The sequence below is a fragment of the Arachis ipaensis genome, chromosome B07, assembly GCF_000816755.2.
Source record: "Arachis ipaensis cultivar K30076 chromosome B07, Araip1.1, whole genome shotgun sequence".
NCBI lineage: Eukaryota > Viridiplantae > Streptophyta > Magnoliopsida > Fabales > Fabaceae > Arachis > Arachis ipaensis.
Window position 1 is genome coordinate 47,728,891 of NC_029791.2, and position 11,166 is coordinate 47,740,056.

Sequence of the window (11,166 nt, forward strand, 5' to 3'; positions counted from 1 at the left end):
CATAAGGTTCACCCATGTAATTTACCTCTGCTATTGCAGGGTTCTCAAGATCATAAGCTTCTTCTTTAGAAGATGCCTCTTGAGTACTGTTGGATGCAGCTTGCATTCCATTCAAACTCTGAGAAATCATATTGACTTGCTGAGTCAATATTTTATTCTGAGCCAATATGGCATTCAGAGTATCAATTTCAAGAACTCCCTTCTTTATAGGCGTCCCATTATTCACAAGATTCCTTTCAGATGTGTACGTGAACTGGTTATTAGCAACCATGTCAATGAGTTCTTAAGCTTCTGCAGGTGTTTTCTTTAGGTGAATGGATCCACCTGCAGAAGTGTCCAATGACATCTTTGATAGCTCAGATAAACCATCATAGAATATATCCAGGATAGTCCATTCTGAAAGCATGTCAGAGGGACACTTTTTGGTCAGTTGCTTGTATCTCTCCCAAGCTTCATAGAGGGATTCACCTTCTTTCTATCTGAAGGTTTGAACATCCACTCTAAGCTTGCTCAGCTTTTGAGGAGGAAAGAACTTGGCTAAGAAAGCCGTGACCAGCTTATCCCAAGAGTTCAGGCTATCTTTGGGTTGAGAGTCCAACCACACTCTAGCTCTGTCTCTTACAGCAAAAGGGAAAAGTATGAGCCTGTAGACTTCAGGATCTACTCCATTAGTCTTTACAGTATTATAGATCTGTAAGAATTCAGTTAAGAACTGAAAGGGATCTTCAGATGGAAGTCCATGAAACTTGCAGTTTTGTTGCATCAGAGAAACTAGCTGAGGTTTCAGCTCAAAATTGTTTGCTCCAATGGTGGGGATGGAGATGCTTCTTCCATGTAAATTGGAATTTAGTGCAGTAAAGTCACCAAGCATTCTCCTTGCATTATTGTTGTTAGGTTCGGCTACCATCTCCTTTACTTGTTCGAAATTTTCAATAAGGTTGTCTCTGGATTGTTGTAATTTAGCTTCTCTTAGTTTCCTCTTCAGAGTCCTTTCAGGTTCTGGATCAGCTTCAACAAGAATGTCTTTTTCCTTGTTCTTGCTCATAAGAAAGAGAAGAGAACAAGAAAAGAAGAGGAATCCTCTATGTCACAGTAAAGAGGTTCCTTATTGTTAGTAGAAGAAGAAAAGGAATAGGGGTGAAGAAGAATGAAGAATCCAAACACAACGGTAAGGATAGGAGCAGTGATGTGAGATGAAGAGAAGTGTTAGTAGATGAATAAATAATTAGAAGGAGATGAGGGAGAAGGATTTTCGAAAATTATTTTTGAAAAAGGGTTAGTGATTTTCGAAAATAGTTTTTGAAAAAGGGTTAGTAATTTTCGAAAATAATTTTTGAAAAGTGTTAGTAGTTTTCGAAAATTAAAATCAAAATTAAAATAATTAGTTATTAAAAAACTAAATTTTGAAAAAGAGGGGAGATATTTTTGAAAATTAGAGAGAGAGTTAGTTAGGTAGTTTTGAAAAAGATAGGAAACAAACAAAAAGTTAGTTAGTTAGTTGAAACAAATTTGAAAATCAATTTTGAAAAGATAAGAAGATAAAAAGTCAACTCAAATTTTTGAATTTATGAGAGAAAAGAGGGAAAGATTTTTTTTTTTTTGATTTTTTTGAATTTTTATGATGAGAGAGAAAAATATGAAAATTATGCAATGCATGAGAATTTTAGATCAAAACATGTGATGCATGCAAGAATGCTATGAATGTCAAGATGAACACCAAGAACACTACGAAGATCATGATGAACATCAAGAACATATTTTTGAAAAATTTTTAATGCAAAGAAAACATGCAAGACACCAAACTTAGAAATCTTTGATGCTTAGACTCTATGGATGCAAGAATGCATATGAAAAACACCATACAACACAACACAAGAAAACATCAAGATCAAACAAGAAGACTTACCAAGAACAACTTGAAGATCATGAAGAACACTATGAATGCATAATTTTTCGAAAAATGCAAGATGAATATGCAATTGACACCAAACTTAAAAATTGACTCAAGACTCAAACAAGAAACACAAAAATATTTTTGATTTTTTTATGATTTTCTAATTTTTTTGGATTTTTCGAAAATTAATTGAAAAAGAAAAAATAAGGATTCCAAAATTTTTAATATGAATTCCAGGAATCTTATGCTCTTTAGTCTAAAGCTCCAATCTGAGGGTTAGGCATGGCTTAATAGCCAGCCAAGCTTTAGTATGTAATTACATGCATCAGCTAATTTGCTAAGAAAGACAAAGAAGCTCTTCTCTTGAGTATAAGTGAAACCTCAGTCCAAAAGAATTTAGACATGGCTTTACAGCCAGCCAGGCTTCAACATACTTCATGAAACACTAGAATTCATTCTTGAAAATTCTGAAGAAAAATATATTTTTGAAAACATTTTTAATTTTTTTTTCGAAAACAAAGGAGAAATTTTTGAAAAGATTTTTGAAAAATTTTTGAAAATAAAACAAAAAGAAAATTACCTAATCTGAGCAACAAGATGAACCGTCAGTTGTCCAAACTCGAACAATCCCCGGCAACGGCGCCAAAAACTTGGTGCACGAAATTGTGATCCCTGGTAATGGCTCCAAAGACTTGGTGCTCTAATCTTAATTCATAATTTGTCACAACTTCGATATAACTAACCAGCAAGTGCACTGGGTCGTCCAAGTAATAAACCTTACGTGAGTAAGGGTCGATCCCACGGAGATTGTTGGTATGAAGCAAGCTATGGTCACCTTGTAAATCTCAGTCTGGCGGATATAAAATAGTTATGGAGTTTTCGAAAATAGAAAAGAAAACTAGGATAGAAATACTTATGTAAATCATTGGTGAGAATTTTAGATAAGCGCATGGAGATGCTTTCGTTCCTCTGAATCTCTGCTTTCCTGCTGTCTTCATCCAATCAGTCTTACTCCTTTCTATGGCTGGCTTTATGTAAGGACATCACCATTGTCAATGGATACTTTTGATCCTCTCTGGAAAATGGTCCGATGCGCTATCACTGCATGGCTAATCGTCTCGAGGCATCACCCTTGCCAATGGCTGCATCCTATCCTCTCTGTGAAAATGGTCTGATGCGCTGTCACTGCATGGCTAATCATCTGGAGGTTCTCGATCATACTGGAATAGGATTTACTATCCTTTTGCGTCTGTCACTACGCCCAGCACTCATGAGTTTGAAGCTCGTCACAGTCATTCAATCCTCGAGTCCTACTCGGAATACCACAGACAAGGTTTAGACTTTCCGGACTCTCATGAATGCCGCCATCAATCTAGCTTATACCACGAAGATTCTGATTAAGAGATCCAAGAGATAATCATTCAATCGAAGGTAGAACGGAAGTGGTTGTCAGGCACGCGTTCATAGGGAATGATGATGATTGTCACGTTCATCACATTCAGGTTGAAGTGCGAATGAATATCTTAGAAGCGGAATAAGTTGAATTGAATAGAAAAACAGTAGTACTTTGCATTAATCTTTGAGGAACAGCAGAGCTCCACACCTTAATCTATGGAGTGTAGAAACTCTACCGTTGAAAATACATAAGTGATAAGGGAGTTCATTGGTCTCTGCCCCAGAGGGGAACCGGAGTAACCAAGACCTGATCCGAAGATAAAACTCAGGATGTCTAATACAATAGTAAAAAATCCTATTTATACTAAACTAGTTACTAGGGTTTACAGAAGTAAGTAATTGATGCATAAATCAACTTTCGGGGCCCACTTGGAGTGTGCTTGGGCTGAGCTCAAAGTCTACACGTGGAGAGATCATTCTTGGAGTTGAACGCCAGCTTTTGTACCAGTTTGGGCGTTGAACTCCACTTTGCAATTTGTTTCTGGCGCTGAACGCCAGAATTGGGCAGAGAGCTGGCGTTGAACGCCAGTTTGCGTCATCTAAAGTCGGGCAAAGTATGAGCTATTATATATTTCTGGAAAGCCCTGGATGTCTACTTTTGAGCGCAATTAGAAGCGCGCCATTTTGAGTTCTGTAGCTCTAGAAAATCCATTTTGAGTGCAGGGAGGTCAGAATCCAACACCATTAGCAGTCCTTCTTCTACCTCTGAATCTGATTTTTGCTCAAGTCCCTCAATTTCAGCCAGAAAATACCTGAAATCACAGAAAAACACACAAGCTCATAGTAAAGTCCAAAAATGTGAATTTAACATAAAAACTAATAAAAACATCCCTAAAAGTAACTAGATTCTACTAAAAACATACTAAAAACAATGCCAAAAAGCGTATAAATTATCCGCTCATCATCCATGAAAATGTAGAATTAGAGAGCTCTCTTCCAAGAAGCTTGATATTGATGTTGAGGAGGGTGTACAACCTCCAAAGCATATCATGATTGAAGACTTTGATGAGGTTGATCAAGAGATTAATTCAATCGTTGAGGAATTTTTATCTACAATTGAATCCTCTCCCATTGGACTTGACATTGAGATAATAGAAAGGTGTGCACAACCTCCCACACCTTTGGTAAGCAATGAAGAAGAGATTGAATTGGAAGGAAGCTACCAAAAGGAAGAGGTTAAGCAAGAAGCAAGCTCCATCATTGAAGATAACTCCACACCAACCAATGTGTCTTTTGGAATTGATGAACCTCCCTCATTGTGTTATGAAATTGATGACAAGGAGGATAGTGCACAACCTCTGACACATGATTTGAGCAATGAAAGGTGTATAGAAGAACTTGGTGAGCAAGGAATTGAAATTGAAGAGGCTTGCAAAGATGTGGAGATAGTCAAGGAAGAGCACAAGGGATTGGAACTTGCAAGATCATTGGAACTACCCCTTTCTAAGTCACCATCCAACACAACATTCAAGTGGGTAAAATTCTTATCCCTAAGCTTCACTTTCTCACTTGAATATGGTTTGATTAAAAATGATGGTCAACTTAGTGCTCTTTGTGGAGTTAAGAGTAGGAGGGAATTGTGTAGTGGTCGGAATAATAATGTTAGGCTCATAAAGGTTGAACCCTCAAGGCATGAATACTATGGTGAAGGAATGTTAGATTGTATGGGTCTAGGAGGAGAATTTGGTGCCTTAAGGAGAATTCTATGTACCTACCACCCGGATAGAATCATGATGATCAATTAGAAGATGGGTATGAAAATAAGATATGGGATCCCAGATCACAACATAAAGACCAATTTTGGGAGCTCATATCTTGGGAAGAACCTCACCAAGCTTGGTGGAGGCGGTTGGAAATTATGACAACCGTTTAAGGAGCAAGCATCCTTGGAGGTTCAAGGATAAATACAAGCATAAGCCACCATGACAAGGAGCTTCCCAAATGTCCAACTTAAGGACTTAAACTAAAAGTGCTAGGTGGGAGACACCCCACCATGGTAAACTCTTTCCACTCTCTTGTACATATAATCAATGAATGAATTGAGTTGCCATTGTTAGGTAGGTTTCTTCCTTGCACATTGTTGTTATAGTATTTTGGTTGTTAGTTTGTTTGATTATATGTATGTCTTAAGTTGTAAGATAGTTGTTTTGAATTGCATTTTGCTTGAAATGCAAGTTTTATTTGCTTGTCTTTGAAAATTTTTCAAAACCAAAAAGATTTGTTGTTAAATTTGAATTTTGTTTGTTTTAAAATGCTTGTAGAATAGGAGAGTGCCCTGTTTCTATTTTCAATTTAAAAAAAATGCGTGCCACGCCTAAGCGTGGCCGACACGCACACGTTGTATGGCATTTTGGGACTCCTGGTACAAAAACCAGAGTTGTGCAAAATTTGTGCGAGAACTGTGTGGGGAGCACAACTGCTACCCACGCGTACGCGTGGGTCACGCTTACGCGTCACCTCTACTTTCTGCATTCCATGCGTACGCGTGGGCGACACTTACACGTCACTTGTCCCTCTTGCCACCCAAGCACACGTGTGGACGACGTTTACGCGTCGATCCACCATCCTGCCTACCGACGCGTACACATCGCTGAAGCGCCCGCGTCGCTTTCCGCGTCTTGTTTCCACTGTTTCTGCTATGTTTTTTTCCCTTTCTTTCTTCTTTCTTCTTTCTTCTTTCTCCTTTCTTCTTCTTTCTTTTTCTTTTCTTCTCTCATTTCTTCTTCCTTTCTTACTTTCTCTCTTCTTCTCTTTTCAAATTTCCACTTTTTATTTTTCTTATTTTCATTTTTTTATATGTTGCTTTTGGATATTATCATTCATTGCATTTTAATTTTATTTTTATAGCTTGTTCTTATTTTCTTTTCTAAATTTCTTATTTTAATAATGGTGTTGATTTCTCCTACTCAATTGTTGAGAACTCCTTGGATTATTTTGGTGCTTCTTGACTTGTTTGATATTGTTGGGTGATGAAACTTTTAAATCAATGGTTACCCTTTGATGACTCTTGCATCCTTTGTGCATTGATATGAACTTCTCTTGTCTTTCATGACCCACTCTTTCTTGTTTGAACTTGATGCTCAACATGCTCTTCATGTTATTCACTTATGCTTTGACTCTACTCTTGCATCAAGTATTAGTTGAGATGCCCTTTGCCTATATTGCTCCCTCACTTACATGCGTAGCTAACATATAGTGAGAACCTTACTCTTATTTGGCATTAGCCCCCGCCTATGTTCTATTTGCTTTAATATCTTTGTTGTGGGCTTAATTCACTTTATTTTTCTTTCTTTTTAGGTTGGCCACCAAGAAGGAAAGGAATGGAAAGGCTTCAAAATGGGACAACGAACAAGTCCAACCGCACAACCTTTTGAAGAAGCTCATCAGATGTAGCAACCCATCCAGATTGCACTTCTTTGCATGCACCGAGGACGGTGCAATCTTCAAGTGTGGGGAGGTCGTTCAACCGATCTCTGTGGGTAACAATTTTCTTTTTCAACACCAATTCTTAATGTTCTTTATAGTTAGTTGTTTTGCATGTTAGGGTGCATGTTAGTTAGAATTTGTACATATTTTTACCACTTACTTTTTATGTTAGGACTACTTGGTTATTGTTCATACCCTAGGTCGGGCTATCCGACCCGAGCTGATTGAAGACAAAGCGACCGACCTCGTCATGTCAGGTCCCCCGACCTCTTTTTTAAAGAGTTCGCCCAAATCGCCACAAGAAGCCAAGCAGGCCCAAACAAAGGGACATAGCCCAATCTAAAGGCAGCTAAAGCCTAGAAAGATAAAGGCGGTTCCCGTTAGAGATAAGATGACTCCACTTAAAGATAAGATAAGATAACTAACTTATCTTATCTAGAAAGGTCAGTCCACACTACTATAAATACACTGGAGCACCCAGGTATAACTCATACTCTGATTCTACATAAAAAACTTGCTTAAAGCCCATGCTAACTTAAGCATCGGAGTCTCTTGCAGGTACCACCACCCTCCAATGACAAAGGATCAGCAGCTCCCCAAGTCAAACAAGTCAGACATAACAGCTCCGGCCACCATAGCAGATCTCATCCGAGATCGACCTTCAATTTCAAGTAACCCTCGGAACATTGGCGCCGTTGCCGGGAAACCTGGAAGTCATTCCATTATCATGGCAGACAACCTTGACAACGACCACAATTCTGATTTGGAAGACAGGACGCCACATAAGAACGCGGATATCACACCGAAAGATACGCCTCAACAAAACAGGGACAAGCATTTTCCAAACACAGAAATTCTAGATCCCTTCCGAAAACAGTAGGAACGTCTCAAGTAGCTCGAACAAGAGGCCGAACACTAACGCAAAGCCGAAAGAGATCTTCGGGGGAAGCAAGGCGACGTCAAGAGTTAGAGGACAAGCTCCTAAAGCTCGAGGCTGATCTCAAAGCTAAAACCGTTCAGTCCAGTCACGATGACAGCTCCCACAAAGACCAAGATCCCTTCACCAAAGAGATCATGAAAGCTAAAGTTCCAAAGGATTTTAAAGCTCCCGATATGACTTCATACGAAGGTACCTCGGATCCAAGCCATCATCTCAGTAATTTCAGAAGCAGAATGTATCTCACTGACGCCTCAGACGCTGTTCGATGCAAAGCCTTCCCGACTACCCTGACAAAGACAACAATAAAGTGGTTTGACATCCAAAACATTCCTTACCAAATTCTCCATCCAGAAGGACAAAGCCAAACACACCCCAAGCCTGTTAGGGATCAAGCAAGGAGATCGGGGAAGTCTTCGCAACTACATGGAAAGATTCAACAAAGCGTGTCTGGACATACAAAGTCTGCCAACAGAAGCAGCTACCATGGGTCTCATCAGTGGCCTACGAGAAGGACCTTTTAGTCACTCCATATCAAAAAAGTATCAAACATCCCTGAACGAGGTACAAGAAAGGGCAGAAAAATATATTAACATGGAGGAGAATTCTCGATTAGGAGAAACCTCAAAACCTGGATTCTCCTACCCCTCTCGGGACAAGGATAAAGAGTCCAAGAAAAAAGAAAATCAACCCAATGAGAAGCCTAGAAAATACCATAATTACACCCCTCTTCGGGTGTCTCTTGTAGATGTTTACCGAGAAATATGCAACACTGAGAAGATCCCACCACCCTGCCCAATCAAAAGCAAAAAAGGAGGGGAAAGTCAGACAGAGTACTGCGAATATCACCGAATCTATGGACACCCCACCAACGAATGCTACGACCTAAAGAACGTCATAGAGAAGCTAGCCCGGGAAGGAAGACTAGACAGGTTCTTGGCCAACAAAACTGACAAATCGAGGAAGAGAAGACGGGATGAAGAGGTCGGACAGGTTGAACGACCACCCTACACTCCTGAGAGACATGTTCATATGATAAAAGGAGGATTTGCAGGAGGAGGGATCTCTAAATCATCTCGCAAAAGACACCTTAAAGAGGTATATTATGTCGGGGAAGGAGAGAGGTCATCCGACCTCCCCACAATTACCTTTACCCAAGAAGATGCAACAGGCGTCATCCTGGGACATGATGATCCCATGGTCATCACTATCATATCGGCCAATGCTAATCTCCACAGAAAATTAGTAGACCAAGGAAGCTCCGCAGATATCTTGTTCAATCCGCCTTCGACAAACTCGATTTGCAAGATAAAGAGTTCAGAGCATATCCGAATAGCTTGTTCGGACTAGGAGACACTCCAATTCAACCACTTGGATATATCTTGTTACACACAACCTTTGGAAAAGGAACCCGGTCAAGAACACTCAACATAGACTACATCGTAGTCGACGTGAGCTCAGCTTACAATGCCCTAATAGGTAGGACAACACTGAACCAGCTCGCCGCAGTGGTCTCGACTCCACATCTCTGCATGAAGTTTCCAACTCCGGAGGGGATCGCCACGATAAAGGGAGACCAAAAAATCACACGACACTGTTACAATGAAAGTCTAAACCGTAAAGGCAACCCCAAAAGAGAAGAATTCAACACTATTGAGCTCGGGGGAGTCCGAGCTCGTGAGAAATTTCGCCCACAGCCGAAAGGCGAGACTGAAGAGGTCAAAATCGACGAGCCCCGAGATAAGACGACAAATGTCGGGGCAACCTTAAAGGGAGATTTAAAGGAGTCTCTGATACAATTCCTAAAGGATAACGCTGATCTCTTTGCATGGAAGGCCGTAGACATGCCGGGCATAGATCCCACAGGATGTCGGCCAGTGCAGCAGAAGCGTAGGAAGCTCGAACCGGAAAAGTCCCAAGCTGTGGAAGAACAGGTACAAGCATTATTGGAGGTAGGGTTCGTAAGGGAGGTCAAATACCCACTATGGCTAGCCAATGTGGTATTGGTAAAAAAGTCAAATGGAAAGTGGCGGATGTGCACTGACTACACCGATCTCAATAGAGCCTGCCCAAAAGATCCCTACCCGCTCCCAAGTATAGATACTCTAGTGGATGTATCTTCTGGATACAAGTACCTCTCCTTCATGGATGCTTATTCAGGATACAATCAAATCCCGATGTACCCACCCGATCAAGAAAAGACCTCGTTCCTAACCCCAAAAGCAAATTATTGCTATATCGTCATGCCATTCGGGCTAAAAAACGTAGGAGCTACCTACCAAAGATTGATGAACAAAGTCTTTGCGGACCACATTGGAAAATTAATGGAGGTTTACGTAGACGATATGCTGGTAAAGACACAAAGTGAGAAATCCTTGTTGCCCAACCTAACCAAAGTGTTCGACACCATTAGAAAGCATGGAATGCGACTTAATCCTGTAAAATGCACCTTTGCGGTAGAAGCTGGAAAATTCTTAGGCTTCATGCTCACACAAAGAGGAATCGAGGTAAACCCAGATAAATGTCAGGCTATACTTGACATGAAAACCCCGACCTACGTCAAAGAAGTACAACAGCTCAATGGAAGACTTGCAGCCCTATCCAGGTTTCTAGTCGACTCAGCCATCAGATCTCTCCCCTTTTACGCCATATTAAGGAAAGGAAAGTGGTTTGAGTGGATAACAGAGTGTGAGCAAGTCTTCCAATATAACAAAAAATTCTTGGGGCAACCACCAGTTCTTACCCAACCACGGGAAGGAGAAGTACTCATATTATACCTCGCAGTGGGAAATCAGGCGATCACCTCAGCACTTGTAAGAGAAAACGAGGGTGAGTAGCAACCCATACACTTCATCAGAAAAGCTTTACAAGGGGCCGAAATGAACTATCAAAAGATAGAAAAGTTTGCCTACACACTCATACTCCCTTTTCTACAACTTCCCCCGTACTTTCAAGGGCACACTATCAAGGTTCGGACCAACCAGCCCATAAAAGGCATCATACAGAAGACAAACTTAGCGGGAAGAATCCTGCAATGGGCGATCGAGTTGTTCAAATTCGATCTTCAATATAAAGCCCGGACAGCCATCAAATCACAGTACCTGGCCGACTTCATTGCCGAGTACACTAATACTCCGGAAACTCCCACAAGATGGAATCTCTACGTGGATGGCTCTTCAAACAAAACCGGAAGTGGCGCAGATGTGATAATAGAAAGCGATCAGGGAACCCAAATCGAACTCTCACTAAAGTTTGAATTCTCTGCTTCAAATAATCAAGCTGAATATGAGGCATTACTGGCTGGTTTGAGGATGGCTAAGGAGGTAGGAGTCCAAAAGCACACCATCTTCAGTGATTCACAAGTAGTTACCTCACAAATAGAAGGGGGCTACCAAGCTAAGGACCCTACCATGAAGAAATATCTTGACAAAACTAGAGAACAGCTCGGACAGAT